Source organism: Bombus fervidus, chromosome 8 (genome assembly GCF_041682495.2).
Source record: "Bombus fervidus isolate BK054 chromosome 8, iyBomFerv1, whole genome shotgun sequence".
Taxonomy (NCBI): domain Eukaryota; kingdom Metazoa; phylum Arthropoda; class Insecta; order Hymenoptera; family Apidae; genus Bombus; species Bombus fervidus.
Genome location: NC_091524.1, coordinates 7075145 through 7098289, shown reverse-complemented (window position 1 = coordinate 7098289; position 23145 = coordinate 7075145).

Here is a 23145-nt window from a genome sequence, read left to right as displayed (position 1 = left end):
TCAACGGAATATTGGACGTTCCCATCGCCGGACCGTATCGAATGTAATTACTTCGTTGATCTCGCTTATTAAACAAAAAGGAGCTCTTTGATCTACTTTATAAATTTTACTTTATAAATTTTATTAAAAGGTTAAAGACGATATAATAAATCTCGCTATGCAAACCTGTTGGAAAGAGATTTTATTAATAGATGGCATATGCTATACAAATTTGCGAGGCACAGTAAATACTAAAGAAAACGCTCTTTGCTCGTGGTATTTACGTTAAGTCATTTTCCAAATTATTGGTTATATACACAGTATTACATTTAGATGCTACCTGTTCAAGCAAACAAACTTATAAAGATATTTCATATTTTATATTGTTTAATTTTACATATTTAATATTATTTTATACGATAAATATAAATACACTTGTAAATTGATTATCTAATTCCTTTAAAAAGTACGATCAAGATAAGTAGAACGAGTAAATATTTGATGAGACGATGACGAAGTGACATATGATACGGACAAAGTATTTGCACCAAACGTTTGTTTAATCAATATTTGTACTTGTGTTTTATACACTTTTTAGAAATATTTTCGCAAAAATGTGTAAAAATTTAATACATTTTGCTACGTCAAAATGATTTTTCGACGGGAACAAAACGAGTACCCTCACCATGCTTGAAACATCGATATTATCTATTGAATATACACTGAATTTTGAACGTTTCCAGTAGTATTCCGAATATCCGACCGATGAAATTTCTCTCCTCTAAATGGCAACCCGGAATGCAATGCAAGTTCCCCATTTAGATAGTTTTATACTATCGATATATCGAGTTCGATTTTCATACATGGATCGTGTTTTTACAATCAATTGCAAATAAATGATGTCAATGGTTAACATTTAATGGTATAATACATAGCATGAATTGGTTTAAACAAATAAATATTATTCCGTCAATGAAAATTATCTTTAGATTAAAACGTATGTAAAATTGAATATACTGTTATAAAAAAATGTATTGTTATAAAGTGTGGCAACTTTCATCACTTCGTTTATGACCGATAAATAAAAAATTCCAAGTAATTCATTATATGAACAATTTAATTACGTTCAATCGAGATCACTTATTGAAAACACAGTTTAGGTGCTAGCAGTTTACGTGCTATAGTTGTTATTGTAAATTGATATAGTATATATTATAACTAATAATACAAACAGTTGTAGCTATTAATACAGATTCATATAATTCATCAGTTTTACTTGAACTATTATCGCACTAACGCTGTTATCAGTCTCGATAAAATAGATGAAATTCTACGAGTTCCAGGACGCTTACAAATGGAATTTAGAATATTCTTTTTATTATGGCCTACCAATCCTTCAGCAGAATTCTATAATATAAAAAACATACGCAATTACGCCAGTTTAGTTAAACGCATTAAGAAGAAAATTTTGCAAAAAGCTGGAACGATTCTCGTATAATTATTCCATTATTTTGTCTTGCGGTCAAAGCCCGCATCTTCGTGATGAACTGTAACCCTAATTTCATCATCGAGATTTCCCAAGCTTTCGCAATTCCTACTCTCACGATAGCTAAAACAATCTCACAAGGACGAAATTACCATTTTCCGGACCATAGCCTCAGGACGGAATCGTTAAACGTTCAAATACTATTCGTTGAAGTATGGTTTAATCAGTGAAACGTGCAGATGATCCAAAGATTGTCATGAGAAAAGTTGTGCGTCTTTACAGGGGAGAGAAAGAGAGAGAGAGAGAGAGAGAGATAGACTCCAAACACCTTTTGCTTCGTCCGACTGAGGACCGAGCGTTGACGTAGAAATAGCAAAAGTTTTGGAGATACGAGAGTTGCGAATAGAAGAGAGATGATATCGTTGGCCGAGCCAATTAGTCTGGATTTACTAGACGTTGTCCAGAGGAGTGCACGTGGCCCTTTTTCGTGTCGATCGATGCTTTTGATTGTTCCTGCCGAAAACAATCCCGAAAATCGCTTGGAAGACTTGGGGAAAGTTTCGCGACGACGACTGGTCGGGATTCGGTAATGGCGTGCTTCGTCGCCAAAGATCGTCTGGTCTCCCCTTTCATTCGATCCCCGTTCTCGGGATCTTCTGCGTTTTACGACATAGCTTTACTTCTCGAATCTTTCTATCCCCGGGATTCGATTTACAGCCGCTATTATATGCAAATGCGACGCTTAAAATATCCTCCGTCACGTGAACGCTATCACGATAGAATTCACTTTTGATCTTCTCTTAAGGAATTTTCATTTTGACCTCGACGTAGAATGTTGTCTGGTAATGAACGTGTCGGTGTGTAGAATACTTATTGATATTTAACCAAATCATTCAGCCAAATTAATTCAGCTTTTATTAAGTACGTAGTGATAAAAGTACGCATATTGATCAATTTTACTATCAACCTGTTGGCTGTGGAAGATGAGCTAATTGTCATTTAGATCGTCGATCTTTTGGGCGTAATAATATTTTTATTTAAAAATCTCTTATCTTCTTACATCTCGTTATTAATCTACTCAAAATGAACTGTAATTTACAATAACTAAACTGTGTCGTTTATACATTTAATTACTTTTAAATTGGTTTATACAACTTTCTATTTTTATTGAGCTTTGACAGTTAATTTAATTATTCTTCATTTTAATTTTAATTATTAATTTCATGTACATGGTTTTCATTAACAATTGTTTCTTACGTGTTTTTAATACCTATATTTAAATTAATTGAATAATGCAAAACTTTTACTGAGTACAAAAAACTTCATTTGGGATTTAAGTTAAGCTTCTTTTCTCCCACGAATACTACCCATTGTCTATTTTTCTTTAATTAAGACCACCATTATCGGAAACTATTCAATAAAGAATTAATCGGATTGATTTTTCAATAGCACTATTAGCTTGATGTATCTTTATATTTCACTTTTCATCGTCTCTGTAATATCATGCGTGTAAAATTAATATTCGTTAAAATTCAGTCGCTAAAATAAATTCAAATATAAATTGTAATAAAGATACATATGGGATTTCGTTTTTATTTTATACGACTATTGATTTATGATTACTGTAAAATTCTTACGAAGAAATTGGATAAAACAGCTAGCCAATTTTATATCCATAACAACCCACGTGTTTTTTTTCATTTGTACTTTTAACTCATATATATAATACGTCATCTTTAAATAATAGTAAGACCATAACGTTTTATTGTTTAAAGAATTATTAAAATATAACACTTTTAAAATCATTAATAACTTCTTATTTAATAATTTGTCTTGTAAATAGATGACATTAAAAATTTGATAATTTAATTTTCCTTCCTCTTAGTGAAATTTTAAGTCAATTATTTGAAGATTCACATTTTAATATCATGCAATTTGTTCAAAATTATTAAACTAAAAAAATGTATAACATTTGTGATTGAAGAATTTAATTACGTAGTATAATTATACGCAAAATTACGATTGTCTACGATCCAAGTTAAACTCTACGAAAATTAAAGAATATAAACATTTACTTTAAATAAAACAAATAAATAACAAAATAACAAAAATCTCGTCTTTGATGGACACGCAGATGCAAAAATTTTGTTAAACAAACAACTAGTTGACAGGAAAGAGGTAAAAACAGCCGACAAAGGGTTCAAAGGAAAATCAGTCGATCTTGCCTAAAGGGATGAAGGGGAGCGATATGTGACTTTAAAGTAAAAAGGGGACCGATGCAAATTCACGAATATTCTGCTAGGTGATTCTAGTATCCGTCGACAGCCCGGTAATTTCACGCGGTTGCATCCGACGAGAGATCGATCGACCGATGCGACATCATACGCCGCTACACAATGGGAAACAAATTACGAAATTACCATACTAAGCGACTTTCTACAGCGACACAATAGAACCAAACCATGCAGCAGATTGATCGCGATCCGCGAACGGAAGATCGCGGTCCGTACATGTTATTTGCATCTATTCAAAAGGTTATGATGACTACCGAACGAATAATCAAAGATATTGTATATCACTCTTTTTCCTTGAGCAAATTGACAAACGCATGTGTATGCTGTTTGCAGTCCATGATAATTTGTTACACTGAGTTGGAGATTGACAATACGGTAACACTTCACCGTAGTTCTAAAATACTGTTCTTCTGTGACTTCTCCAACCCACTTCGTGTTTTATTATTTTACATGTGTACTTTTATTTTTCTAACTTTTCTATTAAAATGTTTTTCTTAATTCTTAATGGCAATAGTAACTATATAATATAATAATAACTTAATTCTTTTAAAAATTCCAGAAATGTGGAAACAAAAATTATTGGTATATAAAAATGCCTGAAATAGGTATACTTCTTCAACACGAAATAAAATATTTTTTAAAATAACGTATTTTCGATTATTTCCTTTGACGTACAAAAAGAACCAACTTAATCCACAATATATGTGTGTATACATTTCATTGAGGAACAGACCCTTCAATTTTTTATACTCCTTATATCGTCTAAAACTGTTAAATAACTGTGAAATATCCTGCGAGACACACAGGCAAGCAATTAATGCAGGAAACAGTTACCGTTCATTCGGTATCTAAAGGGAATTTGCAGAAAGTAAGAGTACTTGATGAGACTTTCATGCAGCACTTGTTTCGCTCTTTGTCCGATATCGTTTTACTATTCATTCTATTCTTTTCACGTTTGTCACAAAAATTGCTTTGTTAACGATACATTAACTAACTGGTATTGTATGCGATTTACTGTTGGCAATAGTATCGGAAACAGTAGTAGTAGCGCACACGACCCGACAAAGTATCGTCTGGCTACATACACGCGCTTTCTACTTAACAGGCACTCCAAGCAAAGGCGATGATTTTATAAGCACCGCTTCAATTACCAACGGAAGAATGAAATCAAAATAACCGTTTCAGAGTTTCCTCGTGTATCGCGGACCCGTTATTTCCGACCTCGTCTCCCCTTTTCTTTCTCGTACCTATACAAACAGAGTATGACCTGTTTTCATTGACATACGCACAGTCATAACTCCACTTCGTCGTTAATGAAAGAGCAACAGAATAGTTTCATGGATTCTTGCTTCGTCAGCGAGTAACAGCAGCACAGCGCCCGAGAACTTGCATGCAATTTAGATTTTACACGGCTGAGTTGAACACGGGGTTAAGATCAACACGTCGTGGAACACCCGCAAAAGTTTGCGTTTATGCAAGCGCCGACTAGATGCTGTACTTCAGAATTGCTCGCCGATAAGCAGAAATTATTACACTCGAGTTGCGTAATCACCGTCATATTGCAATCTTTTCTCCGCGGTCAACTAGTGTGGTATTTCAACGCAATTTGAATATCGTTCCAAAACTAACTGAATCGATTATTTTGTGGAAAAATATTTTTATATTTATTCATTTTATCGTGACAAAAATATTACTGCAACTGAGATTGTACTTCTGTGTGTAATCGCTTTTAATAGCCTAATTTATGTATTGAAATTGAGTAACATAAATTGCGTTTCGACAGAATGTCTAATAGGAACAGACGTAATACGAAATAATGAGTCATATTACGTTTCGTATCGACAAATTATGCAGAACAAACTATGCAGACTCACAAAAGTATTCGAACGTTTGCGAGCAACCTATTCTGAATACAGCTTATATTCAGAATTATCTATTATCAAGAGCATAAATATCGTTCATCTCTCTCTTTCTTCTAATGACAGTAATTTTAATAGATTTTAATAAAAATAAATTAGTCTGACGCAAATTTGAATACTAATGTGTGGTCCTGATAGTTGTTTTATAGGTTCATGGAAACGCGATAACATCGATGAATCGAGGACAACGAGGGGTATAAACGAAACTCATTTTTATACGTAAAAATTGGTTCAATTAAAAAACGGATACGTGTAAAACTGTAGCGGTTTACGCGGATCGATCCAGCTACAAATAGTCGTTTATTGAAATTTGTATAACACGGTTATTACGCAAAAATTTCGTTTATACGAATTGCAAACACGTTGAAACGATTTCCTACATACAGTTTGCAAAATTGCATTCGTATTTTTTGTCGCGGTGACAAACGTGTGATTAACAAGATTAAGAACGTCGATTAAAATGCTCTTTCTGTCGTGTTATAATTTCTATTATTTCAAAACTAATGAGAGAATACATCCCAAGGTAACAATTAAAACGACTGCTGCGCTGTTATAACTTTCTCATTAGATCATACAATCCTATTGTAAATTACTCTACGTATTTTATTTAAAAATTATATCTAATTTACTTCTTTCATATTTGAGTGCATTCGCTATGGTCTGTATCATTATATTATTATTACCCGTACATTAAAAGAAAACTCTGCTTCAAAACAAAAATATTTATACACACACATATATATACATAATCTCATTATACATATTACATAGTCGTAGAAAAGAATTGTTCATATCGTACGTTAAAAATGAATACTTAGCTTCCTATCCCCTATCCTCAAATGAATCCTAACGTGAGAATAATTACAATACGTTTCACGTAAATCATTTTCTAACGTCGAATGAAGCTACAATATTCCCACGGCAAGATTAACAAACGACTGGAGAATTCGCGCATTCTAAGCTAATACGTATCCGAAGGAAACAAGCGTAGCTCGTAGAATGTGTCTCAGTTCGATTTTGCGAGTTTGCTACAATTACGGAGTTGCCGAATGCAGTTATTAGGACGACATTACTGGTTATTAGCACTAGTCTTGTAATCACGGCACCCAATGACAAGGTGCTCGGATTAGTGGCATCGAGTTGAATCGGCGGTTGCGGATTTAATTAAAGGATGTCGAGACGCGTCGTCTTCGTGCGCGCATCCGTCGGCCGATTTGCATGAACATACCGAATTCGACCAAGTATCTATAAAGTGTTACTTAAGTAATACGTTTTGGAAACGTTAGTTGCGCCTTTTAATTTTACGCACTGCACCTGAAGTTCGGATTAGTGGAATTACTTCAAAGTTGGATTCAAACTGCTTGATTTAAGCCTTGTCTGGATTAATCAAATTATTTGAATTCAAGCTATTCGGGTTCAAATAACCTGATTTTAAATAGGAAATAAAAAAAGCATGTAGCTGTATAAGTAGGTGAAAGAGTACTTATAACTGGACTGCGGATTTATTTGCATTTATAGGGAGTTTGAAACAGAAATTTTAAACGAGAGTTTGCACAGAATGTACGGAATATGGAAAAATATCCAAAGTCTAATACTTTCGATAATACTTGATAGGTAAAATAAGCTTCTGTCAAAGTTTTAGTTTTTTAATTATATTCTATGGAAATTTTTTATTATTATTTAAAAAATTATATTTAAAAGCAGTTTTGTGTTTCTTTCGTCAAATTCTCTACAATTTCCTTTTAATTTTATTAATTTTGTTTATAGAGATGAGTCTATACATTAGAATAATAATAGTCTTCCATGGACTTGGCCAATACAACTGTTACTGTCCGACCTCTAAAGAAGCCTAGCTGTAATACTGTCGAAACGTCAAGTTATAATACTTATCGGAAATGGCTTACATTCAAAAGCCTGGAGTAGTAACAAGCTTATGAAAGGATTGAAAATATTGCAGTATAATCAGAGACATAAGTTTCTAAATCCTGCCGTACGATTTATGTGCGTTTAAAGCTGATACATAAAAGTTAAATATAGTATGATTGATGTTTAAAGTAAAACATTAGTCAAATTTAAATATTTTCATATTTAAGTATTATTATCCTGTCGCATAATTATTACTGTGTTTTTTTTATATATATATAATTTATATTATTATACATATGTATCTATAATGTGTGCTTAATTTCTTCAAACAAATTACAGGAGTGTAATCTACAAATGCAAATAAGAAAAACTGTTATGTGAATAACGTTTATAAAGTATAACATATATATAAAGTTTTGCTGTAAACTTTTTATTATAAAGTTATAAGCGAATGTTGCTTCGCAAATAACAAATGATCTCTTGAGTATTGCACCAGTTACAAATGTTACACAAGCAAATGTGTTGGAATCCATAATTCTCATTTCATTGCTAATCAAATGTATGTGAAACACAATTCCTTTGAGAAAAATCACAATGTATTACCAATAAAAACAGACATTTTTTTCTGACATTGAAATATGTAAATAGTTATAAAATAAAATATTTCACAGTAATATGTAATAAACTTATTGTTTGAAAACTTAAATGTCATTTTCAATAAGTAGATAAAGTAATTTGGACCTTTGATTTTATAAAGCGACTTTTATGAAAAGATAAATTTATGTACAGTGAAATTTTTAATATCAGCATTTTATAAACATTAATGAGAGTAAGTAAAAACAACAAAAATACACTTTAGAATTTCATAAATTTAAAAGAGAATATTTAGGTTTAACAATATAACCTTCGCTGCATTTGGTTCGCTACTTTATTGCGAAAAGTAAACCTAGATTGACTAGAACTTTTCAGGATATCGCAAGATGCACGATTTTTTATATAAACGCGGGTACTATGTTATATCAGAGGTACAAATAAATATAATCCAAAAATATCTATATTAATATTTGTACTTGTTTCCTCTTAGATCTGTTTCCTTCTTTAGATCTTTCTCTCTTAGAATCTCTTAGGATTTTTAGATCCTCCATCTTTCATGTTACATTTTTGTTTTACGTTCCTTTTTACGTTTCGGTATGAAATACGTCACGTATATGCACGTACTTCATACTTTTTATTGTCACGTTTACTTGAACCAATCATAAAACTGTTTGCTTATTTTATGCTAAAAATAACTCTCTGATAAACAAATAACTTATCAATCGACTCTATCAAGCAACGTTTATTACGTTTCGATTCGGAATTTTTGCCGACGAGGCGAATCCACCCCTTTTCCGATAATTAATACAAACGCCATAGCATAATAACAGAGATAAATACTTTGGGATAGCAATGCTGGCCGATACACCGACACGGCGAGGGAACAATGCAAATCCATTTCGCGTGTACGCGTATAATGTCAAGATAATTGCGTTATTTTGATAATACGGAAGTCTATCCCGGCCGAGTGATCCAGGCATCGAGTGTAAACGAGTTCGGTGTGATGTTACCAGGATGAGCAGAAAACGATAAAGCTCTGCATGGAGAACGTGTCGCGCTGACGAAATCGCTGCAAATTAATTTCTAGTCCCAACGACACGTCGATACGCAGGGTCAGCAACGTTCCACGTACGCTATCATTAATGCAACGTAATACCGAGTCGCCGCTAATATTGGGAGAGCGTATAATTTCAAACGAAAAGCGACCGTGCAGCTGTTGTAATTATTAAAGAGAAACAGAACGATTTGTGCAACTCGCGTGCGTTCTTAAAGGAACATCTCCGAGAAAACATCTCACTCAGTGAAATTTTATGATCGTTTGCCATTATGTAAATAGTTCAAACGATCGAACATAATTCAGTCCCGTGTTAGAAGAACATCAAAACCATCAAAGATAGATTTCGAAGGCTAGAATGAAAAATTGAAAACACAATGTTTGATCACTATCTTCTAGAGTCTATTCTCTTTACCAACGTTACGTATTCGGTAAATAATTTTTTCAGCAAGCTTGCAAATAGCTTTTCTTGTTTGAATCGTGCCATTTTTGAAATACATATATTTGTGCATATACATATGTACTCCAATTTTGTTACAGTCCGAATATTATTGGTATGAATCCGACACTTTCGCAACTTCGCTTTCTCCAGAAATTATTAAAGAATCGTTCCAATGGAAAAATATTTACTCGTGTAAATCTTGTGTAAAAGGTAGGTTTGTACGTGATACAACGTGCAATTATTTTCAGCAAAAAGTAAAGCGGAAATTGACAGAACTGCAGAGACAATCTCGATTAGCCGGCGAACCGTGGCGTGTCTATGAAAAATCGGCGTGACCATCGAATGGCGCGGCGCGTTGAGTGAGTACATACTTCCGCTTTTTGCCCCGATAACAGTCGAACAACGACAGACCGAGTGATTTGCGGCAGGTGATGCTATGGGACGCCGAACGCAGGATAGGAACAGGCTACGTACCTATTGCGTTAATTGTGATCGTTAATTCGAGTCACGTAGCGAGGGTCGCAGGAGTTTATACCCCACCGCAACGTCGGCGATGGAAAGCATCGATCGGCACGAACGAATTCTGCTAAACGTCCCGGTCATCCATGGGCTTATCTTCTCTTCCCAAGGGCGGAGGTTCAATTGGGAATCGACGTTTGCAGGATTCTTATTACGGATATATCTTTCTCATGGTCAGTTCTTCGTTTTGCACGACACCGTTCTTCAGGGAATCATTTAATTAATAATCTTTCGGTATCTTTCTACGCCAGACTATGCGAGACATTTGCGAATACGATTGAATCGATGATTCACAGTGTTAGGGCAATCTTACAAAACTTTTCAATTTAATTAGCTGAGTTTATATATAGACTTATCAGATATTAAGGCAAAGAATTTTATACATGTATATCTTTTAATAATATATATATGCTCTTCTTTGCTTTAATATCTGATATCTGATACTTTATAAGGCAATTTTATTTTATTATTTTATGGAGAAATATAATTGGAGAAAATGTAATATGTTCTCTGTTATATTACTGTCGGATACTTGACTAAAGAAAATAAGAATCGAATCAGAAATACTTTATTCAAAATGTGATTATATAGTTAGTTTATAAATTCTATTTCATCAGTAGATCCTGCTGCGATTTTCCAACATTTTTCATATTTTCACTATAGTTTCGACAAAGTAAACTTATAATATACTCATACTCAAATATTTATGAAAAGAAAATCATGAAAAGCTTATATCTGTATATAACTAATATATACTTTTTGTATTATATATAAAAACACTCAATCTAATTGAATCGAAAAATACCAGGAAACTACGCGGCCGTCTACCTTTATCTGATGATTTTTCTACGCCCTGTGCCTAAGAAAAATGTTCTTTTAATTAGGAACCTTATGGGGGGGGGGGGAGCAAAAGGGGTGCAGTATTCACAGCGATCAATCACACGATTGGCCGTTTTGAACGTTCTGCGGAATCGTGTGGAAGGAGAAAGGGAGTGAAAGTAGCTGATGGAGTGGTGTTTTTCATTAATTGGCTGGCTCTCGGTTGTTTGCCGACCGAAAGACAAAGTTAAACAAGGGCGCAACCTTGCGAAGAAATTGAGAGACTTCTATAATCAAACTCGTTATCGGATCAGACCTGGTGTGTAAGTGCATTCCTTCAACACGGACGATGGCGCTACTCCTTCTTCGTGAAATTAGTTCCGCGTCCATTTAGTAATCACCTGCCGTTCCTCTTGATTAGCCAAAATTTGTGCCCTTCCATTCTGTGAAGCCTTTACTCGCTTTGCTTTGCCAGCCGGCGTCCCTGAACCACCCCTTCCCCTCAACTTCTGTACTTTAATGGACAATTTACTTGCGCGCCTTGACGCCGCGCAGTTTAGGAAAGACCCATTACGAATGGGAAACCGCTCCTTCAGCTGACGCTCCTCCTAATCGAGGCGTGGATGCCCTTTTTCTAATTCCTCACACGGAAACCGTTTCAGATTCTATTTCAAAAGTCGTGCGTTACCTTTGAGTGGAATTAATTAAACGTGAAATGTGATACTGCTCCCCAAGCTTTATCGGTACCTTTTCTTTCTATTCTTTTTTTATATTCAGTGTTGTTATTACTGTTATTTTACTTCTTATTTTGATCTTATTTGTATTTTATTTTAGTTTTTGATATTATATTGATTTTCAGTATATGTTATGATATTTTTTAAATATTTATCATGGTTTCTATATTTCTATGTATGGTTTTTGATATTCTAAGCGGCATGATATGTTTTAAGCATTAATTTCTATTGCAATAATTACACTTAGCAGTTATGGTTAGTAATATGTTATATTTAATATATAAATTTTAAAAGGTGTTGATGCGTAGAATTGTAATTTCTTCAGAAAATTGTACCAGCCCAGTTAATTATGCAATACATCACTTTTTCTGCATTGTAACAGTACATAATTGTTTCTTTGTCTTCCTTTAGAATTAAAATGATTTCATTGTAATTCAAAATTGACAAGCGAATTAACCTGCTTCGAAAGATGATTTCGCAAAAGTCTGACTCACTGCAGTCATTCAAAATAAAGGATAGAACTGTTTATTCGTCGTAAAATTTCTTCTTTCGGCATTTTAATTGTTTCAAATTTCTTTTTTTTTTTTTTTTTTTTTTTGGCTCGACCATTTCCTTAAAAGTAAACATAGTAAATTTGTTCTAGTGCCAACTTAATTCTATCGTTCTTCTACCGTAAAAAAAACTGGCGTCTGTGGAAGCAAGAGTAATAAAAGACAAATTTAAGCTCTTTCCCTGACGATCTCATTAATGGATAGAATAACAACAATTACAGTTGTAAACATTCTCCCTTCACGAAGATCTATTCCTTCTAATATCATTCTCGCCAAGATAAAAATTCTTTTCAATCCGTTTATTTCTTTTTTTTTTTTTTAACATCTCGTTTAATTGTGTGGTTCACTAACTGCCAAGGCAAAGATTCTTATTCTGCCATTTATTTCGTGGAAACCTCTAATCGCCTTTCACGTATCAAAGAGGAACTGCATCAAAGATCTTTTAAGCTTCTCCTAATTGGATATTCCAACTGTTTTAATACCACCGAAGAATCTTATTTTCTTCCCTTTCTTTTTCTATCTGTCCAAAGATCGAGGTCGCTTAGGAATGTCAATTTCTTTCGCTGCAACTTATCTACGTGTTAATTTAAGCCGATAATCATGCTTCCGCTCTCGTTATTGGATTTTCGTGAAAGCTACCCGTTTAAAAAATCGTATTCGTTCGCGTCCAGCTAATTTCACATCGTCGACGACGTCGACAATCGACGTCCATTCGAACGATTAACCTTCAATTGCCTCGCGAATACGAACTATTCCTTTTTCCCATTTTCCCCCGTTTATTCCTTTTTCTTTTTGTTGTAATTACCTTTAACTCGAGTGATATTTCATGCAAAATCCGAGCGCAACCAGTTCGCGAAAGGAATTTCTCGACAATGCTTCACTGCACGCTATTGATAAAATCAAGAGAGGCCGGCTCAGCTCATTCCCTCCGGACAAACGGAAGGAAGGGACACGTGTTTCGTCGGACAGTTTACATGGACCCTTGGCTTTTGATCAAACTCGACGGCGCGAGCCCTTAAAAGCGTCCTTTCTTAACAAGTGGCACGGATCTTTAATCCCATCGTTCTTCTAAAAGCGTCAAATAAAGAACCATGCTCTCGGCTATATGCTCTTTGTCTCGACAACGCCGTTTTTCCCCTGTTATGTGTCTCTAGTTGCGCCCCTTTCTCTCGCCCGTACAATCACACTAGAGCTCCGTTTCTTGACACCAGTCGCTTTCTCCTTCTTATTTCTTTTTTTTTTTTTCGTTTTCTTTTCGTTTGCTGTTGCATTGCCTCGTTCCGCTTTCTTCTCGTTCGTGTCTCTTCTCATCGAAGTCCCCGGTCGGTTGGCGTGAGCGTGCGCACGTTGAAAGGTAGCTGAAGCTCGCGAACGACGACGCGACGTCCTTTTTTTATCGTAAATGACTTTAAGTGGCCTTAAATAGCCCATTACGTCTAAAAACGGGTTATGAATGAACGTCTTGTTACGGGGCCACGTGTAACCATCCCTTCGGCTCTTCATAAAGGCTTTTCACGAAACCATCCTAATTACAGGGCCCCGAGCAAACGTTTTCCTCTTCCCTGCGCTTGACGTTTCACCAATAACACTCGAAGCCTCGAGTTAGGAGCGAAGAGCGTTCGGCATTTTCGCGCGAATCCGATGTTGAAATATTCGCCGCGGCGACGTCAACCATCCGCGTATTTGATGCTTCGTTTCACCCTGGGATTACGATAATTAAAGCTAAACTGCATTATTTTGCACCAGCGAATTACTGGACGACAAAATTATTAGTTCGTTATGCCACGGATTACGTCATTTCATTTGAATATATAAGTTCTTGTCATATGGTTTAATAGTGTTACATTGTTAATTAAGTAAATACGAGTTAGGAAGCATTATGTGCTATATTAGGCGATCTTGTGAACGTAGAAAATTGGTTTTCAGGCATCTATTAGAAATTGTTTACCACGTTGGTAATACACATTTCTTCTGAGACACTATATTATTATGTGCATACATAAATTATTATATATCTGTTTATTGTTCTACAATATAATCTGTTACTTATATATAATTCTATTTTTTAAAACGATCGTTTTTTTGTATTACTTATTACGTATTCCTTTTCTTTTCTGTACCTCTTTCGTAAACTATCTTGTTGTAACAAATATAATAATGTAATAAATGAAAATATAGTACGGATGAATATTTGAAAGAATGTGTTATAAGAGTAATAAATCATAGTTTCACAATAAAATATTGATCAATTAGATTTTTCTTTATGTTGGATGTCTGGCGCAGCATATTTGATAAATTTTTCTCTTAGAAATGAGGAACATTTTGTCATGTCCTATTTTATGATAACATGACTGAAAAATTCTACTTCATCCCAAGTTTTTCAGAAAGAAAGTGGAATTTAGAGAAAAGATATCAGTAAGATTAAAACGTAATGTCGTGTACAGAAAACGCTTCATTTTTCTTCACAGCTGTCTCAGTTAAACTGACATACTTTCTGAACATTCTATTTGTCTGAATTCGCTGTTAAAGTTACTATACGTAATATTACAACAGTTTAGAATTGCTTTACTGTTCTAAGAGAATATATTTCTCTGAGCGTGGTCAAATTCATAAAATTACCGATATATAATTAATAATACGTTGTATAATAAATACCGATATATATGTCGGAGTAGAATTGTTTGAGTTTTGATTATGGGCGTGTAAAGAATCTTCGCCTGGATTGTTCATTGTAGTTTCACAAACAAGATAACGTTTATTAACACAAATTCAGAAGAAATAGGTTTGAACAATAACAATAGTAACTAAACGCTGATAGCAATGATCTTAGATTCGATATAGCGAATCCACGGTCCACGGGCTCACTTTTATTAAACTCAGAATAGAATTTCTACACACAAAAGTATCGCTCACAATGACGCTCTTTATATTGCTCTCTAGACGATGTGTCACTCACCAAGGAGATCTCAAGAATAATTGAGTAAAGGAAACTTTCTTTTCCTTACGGTTGCGTTGGCTTTGTTTAACGTTGGCCTGGGATACCAACAAACTGTTACCGTTGCTAGGCAGACTCGCATAACTGCGACATTGCTCTTGCCCAGGGTTTGATTGTTAATACAACGTGTGTCTCACAATATTGGTACTTTTCTGTTAGGTGAAACATTCATCCCGTGACCGCGGCTACGCTCGGCGACCGGTTGTCGCCTCGAGCCTAAGCTCATTGTCTCAAGTTTCGAATGACTGTATCTGGGTTATTTCGTAAATGATATTGAGGCTTTTCCAAGCAATTCCAACGGATGACCCCGTTGTCCTTTCATCTCCGACATATATATATATATATATATATAATACGCATTATAAAAATTCTATAATATCGAACACTATTTCCATTCTATTCTACTCTAAATACGAATTCTGTTGCTAGTATAAAGTAAATATATTTTTAATAATGCGTGAAAATCACAATAAAAGTAGGCTTTTTATCCCTTTTACCATCTGCTTTTACACAAACTATTTCTACATTTTCATTTCAATAAATGATCGTCACAATGAAATCATAAAATATAAGATTAAATACAACTCCCGTGCGTTTTACTTAATAAGAAATAAATAATTGGCGTACGGACGCATCATTATTTTATTTTTTAAGACGAATGTAAAAGATATCAGTTTCCAAATGTTTCCACTTTAAAACTGTTTCTCATTTATCTCTCGAGTTCAAACTTCGATGGAAGATACTTCCAAAGTTTGTCTTATCTTTTTGTAAGTACACGAAGATCTCGAAGCGCAAAATTCACATCACCCTTCAAGCTGATCGACTTATTAAGCGCAAAAGATTACCTAACTCATCCATACGCCACCATCTGAGTGTACTTCCGCCACGAGAAAAATCGTGTACTTCCGTTCGTTTGACAAGACGAATGTTCCGGTGGTATGAGCAAGATCGCAGGGGTTAGAGTTCATGCATTAGGGTAGTATACTTTTGCCGACATATCTTGTCCCCAAACGTTCAGAAGCAGCGAGATATTGAGGGGCGGACAACCTGCATGGGAAAACGAGATAGTTCGGTATAAATCAATAACACGAATTGGGAACGTTGATTCCGGCCAGAAGTGCCAACCTGTTCATACCTTCGGCACTCTTGATAAAACAGTTAAGCACGTTTGATAAGTATTGTAAAATATGTTCCCAATGACAGGTACATGCATCTACGATAACAATTGAAAAACGAGTTCCTAAAAATGCAAGATGTATCATTTCATAAAGATTTAATGAAATTGATAAGAAATAATTTTAATCGATTGGAAACATTAAATCGGACGAGCTTCGGTGCTTTAAAATTTAAATTTCTCCTTTATGTATAAATTAACGTGAAGGATCTAAACATTTATTTAATGTATTTTTTATTTCTTTAAATTATATTATAAATTATATTACATTTATTTAAATATTGCTTACAAAACAGATTGCATGATGATTTTTGATATAAAAATTCGAGTAATTCTCAGTAATTGACAAATATTCTTTTGTATCAGTTTTCTCATATTCATCTCATATATATTCTAGGTTATTCGAGAAATAATAAATAATAATACATAACAACCCTTATGTAAAAATTTGTACCGAATTGTTACAATAATATTTTCTTGAAAGAAAGAAATTGTTAATTTAAAAGTTTCTAGAAATTCTAAAAATCAGTTAGAACTAGTATCGTATTTACAATCGTTTCTACCTTGTTACTTAAGAAAGACATTAAATGAGTAAACGTTTATTTATTTAAATAAACGTTCCAACAAAGTAAAATAAAATTCTTTGTGTAATGTGAAACTACGTTACTTTTTACAGAAATGCTATGATAAATAGAATATTTAATGTTCGAGATTCGAGGAGGGAATAAAACTCGGTAAATGGAAGATTCTCATATAGGGCTTGGATTAAAGCGGCGGAGACATACCCATTATACTTAACATTTAAATTTGAAGGGCTTTAGGGCACGTTTCACCGTTAACCAAGTAGATTTATGGCCTCTTGATATTATTTTCTCATGAACTAAAGCAAACCGAAGTGGGATAAAAGCAAAAAGTTTCCGATATTAAAAATAAAGATTATGTGTTTTAATAAAAGAATATTAATCGAAAAAATTACCAAAAAGAAAATTTGTAGGTATAGTATCTGTAGGAATCTGAATTTCTCAGTTAAAAATTTGAATTATCTTTTATGAGATACTTATTTATTTTATAGACATAAAAAGAACAAAATTCTTGAAGAACCATTATAATTATCGGTCGTAACATAGTGAATATTAAAGAACAAGGACTAAAACTTCTAATATAACTTATCCCATTCACGACATTATTTTATGGTATCTTTATTCCAGAAAGTTTCTCAATTGTTAAAAATTTCATTTTTGTCCATTCATTTATACGATAAGGTACTTTAATAAAATCATAACGAGTGAATACTAATTATACGGTGTAAGTTTATTAATTTTCAACTTCGTAATCTGAAATCTCAGCTTACTAATATTTTTATGTCGTTATAAAATAAACATTCTAGAGGCGAAAGCTGCTAAAGTATTTATTCCTTATAAAGTTAAAATACGTCTAGGCATCGCTGTTGTTAATGTGCGACGTGTTCTTTCTTTGCATTTAAAGCATAATTAAAGCGTGTTTAACAGAACACAACACGTAGGAAAGCAGACACCTGTGTACATTTTGCCGTGCACTTTTTAATTAAAGCGAATTTCTTTAGAGCATAACTAAACTTAGAATCTCGTGAACAGCTTTCACGTATTCATATTTACGCATTCATATATTATGCATATTTATATATATATGTTTATATGCATATATATTATACATTATATACAATATATATATTGTATATGATACAATTTACATTTTACGTGTAGGTTTAAAGATTAAACATTTCCAGCATTAAAATCATGCTATATATCTATATAGCGTTTTAATATTCTCTCAATTAACTGTGTCAAATGTTTCATAAAGCTTTTGTGAAGTTAGCCATAAATTAAAAGGTACAGTGCCTTTACATAGAATGTCGTATAGACTATAAAATAGAAGGACAAGTTTCAATTTTCTGCTACAAGAAGTACTGGCTTTAATGAGCGTTTGCATTGTACAAAATTTGTACAAGAGAATGATACACTACGGAATTGTAATGAAAGTTCTTAACAAAGACGCGATGACAAGGTAAAAATGCTTTATAGAATTTCATTGTACCTTACATTTAATATCATTTTTATCTTTACATAGCAGTACGTACTAATAAAATAGGTATGTCGCTTTTATCTCGTTCTATCAATTTTTTCATTTATATTTATAAGTTTAAAATAATGCATGAATATTTATTTAAATTCGATGCGAATTCACACATATTTGTTCAAACCGTATACGCTTTTTTATTTCCAAAAACGCTTTTCAAAATCGTTTTCTATTCGCCCAAAGTGAGCAAAACATTACTTATTGTGAGCTTAGAACTTTAGTTATGTATATAAAAATTACAAAGCCATTCTGCGTTGCACTGTTAAACCAGGACGGGTAAACGCAACAAAAAGGGAAACGCGGGCAAAATTGCTTACATGAAACTTTACGTCAAAGCTGTGAAACAATCTAACACCATCGTGTTACTTATGGCGTTTCGAACGAGTAAGCTCGAAAATTGGATGGTTTCCTGGCGAAATAAAATTGAGACGTTCTCTGTAAGAAGCCGAATTATAGAAATTCAATCGTCGTACGTTAATATAGCCTCGGAATGGCAAATCTTGCAATTTTTCTCCCGTGTACGAGCAGCATTTTAGAAAAAGAAAGTCACTCTGTGAATCCAAGCGAGACACTGTCGCCGAATTTTCACGTGCGTCGCGGAAGTCGAGTTATTTTACTTCTTTCCTGTGCTGGGAGGCGTTGCGACGCTACGAAGCAATAAATCAGTTTTTCCACTCCAGACGACGTATGCCGTGGCGCTGACGCTTCCTTCTTCGTTACGTTATCAACCAGGTTCTCAAGGGAGGGACGAAAAAGAAATGCCTAGGAAATTCGCAATGGAGAAAGAGCTGCTACATTATTCGTACTACCGTTTTTTAGCATTTCTTGTGCCGCCATTGCTTTTCCAGGCGAACTTTTCACTCGATAGGCCAATTACTTGTCTTCAGTGTCACTCTATCTTCGTAACTTTTGTTGACCGATTCGTTGCATCTTCGTTGCTATGTTTTACTTACTAATTATCCTCTTTTCACGAATATTGTTCGTCTCGTCCAACGCTATAGAAAAACCAGCGTTTAAATATAGGGTAAAACCACTGCCATTATGCGAGATAGAACTAAGATAAAGTCGAACAGAACTGTGAATGAATGGATACGCAGATCTTGCCGCGCAAGAATAGGATAACCGTAGGGTGATCTCGATAAAGTAAATGCCGCTGGTGCGTTCCTATCGAACCGAAAAGCGATAACAAACGGTCAGACGAGGGTGGGACATAGTTATTCTCAAGCTTCCTAAACGCGAGTATGCGAATGCACACGGGAATATGAGTATTATCTTTACGCTATTACTATACTACGCCATTATCATATTATTTTTTTTTATGGGTCTTTTTAGGTTCATTGTTGCAGCCATATTCATATTTATTATCTGTGTTGGGATATAAAACTGAGCTATCCCACCATGACGAAGTCATCTTCTATTTTCCTTGAATTTTATATATTTTAGACATAGACATACTTTAATTAAATTTAGTATATTTTGTACTAAATAATCTCTTTCTTCTATAAGGAAATAATACCATAAAATATTGTTATCAATAATTTATTAACTGTATGCATATCGATGGATACTCGCTTAAGAAAGCACACACATAATAATAATACTTACATAATACCAGTATGTAAAAAAGTCTAAAAGCAAATAGAAATTAGTAAAACCATAATGTATAATATCTTTATGTAATTAACATGAATAATTGCTTATTGTTATTTATACAGTGTTTCTCTTTATTGCAATACAAATGCAAACATGATAAGCATAGATTACTGGTCATGAAATAAGTCGCGTAACAGAGGGAAATAAGAGAAAAGTCACCAGCGACTAATCACAGATCTTAAGCAATTTAAGCTACGTAACAACGACGCCAGCGCGCAATTAAAATGCCGATAAAAGCGGCGTTTTATTTTGCTCTTCCTCTCGATTCGGCGAAATGCGATTTATCTGGAAGTTCACTAAAAGTACTGGGTTCCGTGTGCGGCTGCCTTTTCTCGTAGAAAACCAGAACTGGCGTGGACGCGTTGGTGAATAGTGACTGCGAAGGTTTCCAGCATGGTATGCACTACGGAAAGTCCTTAAATAATCCGCTTAGCTTGCGATTGTTGCCAAATCGGCTGGGTAGGGGATGAAGCGAAACGTCGTTCCAATGGAAATCCAAAGTTTGTATAATTGCTGTGGCAAAAGAAAATAAGGTGGAAAACGAGAGTAGTATGAGCTCGCGGGCAAAAGAAATTAATTAGAACCGTTAAAGATTATATTTCACGGGATGATGTCTCGCCGTCTGAAATTTCTGCGGCTTGAGCGATTCGTGAATCCAGTGTTATTAATATTCGCCGGCCAGCCAGACAGTAAGTGAGGACGAATAAAAGAAATCAGTCGGCTATTTGCACGCTCCAATCATCGGAATATAATTAAAAGTTCAATTTCAGCCGGCGATTTGTTAACGACGCTGTAATATAAAAAGGCACGGTTCAGGTGTAGCAAATTTATTCGATTATAAATTTTAACGATTCGACGTTATAGATTAATATCTTTTACGATAAATCGGAAATTTATTTCAGCAGATATGTAACGAATATATTTAGTACAAATATGTATAATAATTCAAAAAAATAATTACCATAATTAGAAGAAATTTACGCAAAATATGGAATTTAATATTTAACATCTATTGAAATGTTTTTGAAGTTAAATGAATTATTTTACATATATAAATTGTTGCGCATATTTATTGTCGTACTTGCTTATTATGTATTTAATGTTGATTTATTACCTATAAATATTATTTGTACATCTATAAATATTAAATATTAATATTATGATATTATATGTATTATATATAAATATTATCTACAAATACAGGGAATATAATTATGTGGCCTACTATTAATGTGATGTTAAACGTTTCTCACAATTGGAAGGAAAGTTATAACGAATTTAATTAATTGAATTGATTTTCTACTAGTTTTATTCCATTTTAATTCATATTTCACCTCATATTTTGTTCTATCGTCCAATATCACTTTGATGTGATACGTCAGTATAATATTTTTAGTTTTCTTCGAGTTTTCTTCTTTTTCTGTTTTAAATGTTTGGTCTACAATCAAATTATCAATTAAAGTTCGATTATCTATTTTCGATAGTTCTCCTTCCTTGGTAACCAGCATATCAAACTAGACAATTATGATTCATTCAACATTTGTCATAATCCACGATGCGTAACATGATTTATGACGATCTTCAGTTGTGTTCTGTTTCGGTTACAACTCGACAATGTGTCGGCGTTGGTGAATTGGTTATTGTAAAGCAATGACAACGTTTAGACAGGGAAGACAAATTGTGTCACTTGAGAACAATGATCGCAATTATGATGATTGTTGTATCATGTTAGTGAACCTGATGCAACTGGTAAAGTCAGTCATAACAACTGAAACCAATGATAATTAATGTTTGATTATTCGCAATATTAAATGCCAGCACCCTTTTGTGATAAGTGAAGTTCTAATTTCAATAATATCAAGCACATAACAGATCCCTATGTATATATTATTATTGCATTTCTCTGCCAATTAAATTTTATGTATTTAACATTATAACGTTTTAGTTTTTAAATTGTGATGAGAAATTTAATAATTTTATTGACATAGTATGCATACGTATTTTAAATGCAATTGCGATAATCATTTCTTTCAAATTTATATTAATATAATATATTATATAACTATAATTTGTATTAAGGCATAAACTTGTTATAGATTTATATATTATTAATGGTTTCTTTTGCTATAACTGTTACATAAATTTTATCGGATCAAATAAATCTGTAAATGCAGTCTTAAATGTAAAATTTACTTCACGGCCTCCTCCGTTTAAGTTGAAAGTTATACATTTTTTTTATACTTGCCATATTTCTATATAAAATCACTTGATCGTTATCGATCACTCACATTTTATTTATATCCTATCTTTATGTATATAAAATACTTCCACGCCGCACAAAATAAAATTATTCACCTAAATCCCCACACACAGAATCGTAAAATTTTGCACGCCATTCAAGCCGGCAACTTCATTCTTAATTAAGTACAAAGTAGTAAAGTTACAAACACCAAAATCACTTTGACCCACCATACGGAGACCCGATGGTCGTTTCTTCAAATTCTTTTCCATCACGTCCATTAACCTTTCCAACCAGATTAACGGAAACTTTCTCGCGAGACTTCTTCCCGTTTAACGGATTAAATCCTTGGACAACTAGCGGCAGACGCGCGATAACTGTAAAGATATAGTTGATGAGCGACCTATCTATCCTGATAATATGGCCAACGAGGATTCACTCGGTCTGTATGCACCTGCTACCAGTAAATCAATAGCAGATACGCTGTCGCGTAATTTCTGCGACTACCGGCTTGCACGCGTTACACCCCTCACGCCAGTTCACCCTCGTGTGCACCCTCTGTTCGACCGGTAGCAGGCGTAGTCTGGCCTCGTACCCTTTCGTTCAAGTGTGACCCCCGTGGTGCCGTAAGATAAATTCTCTTTGGCACTAATAGGCGTTAAATATTGGTTATGTACCCTGTGGCTCGACAAACGCGGTCGCGCGCAACGAG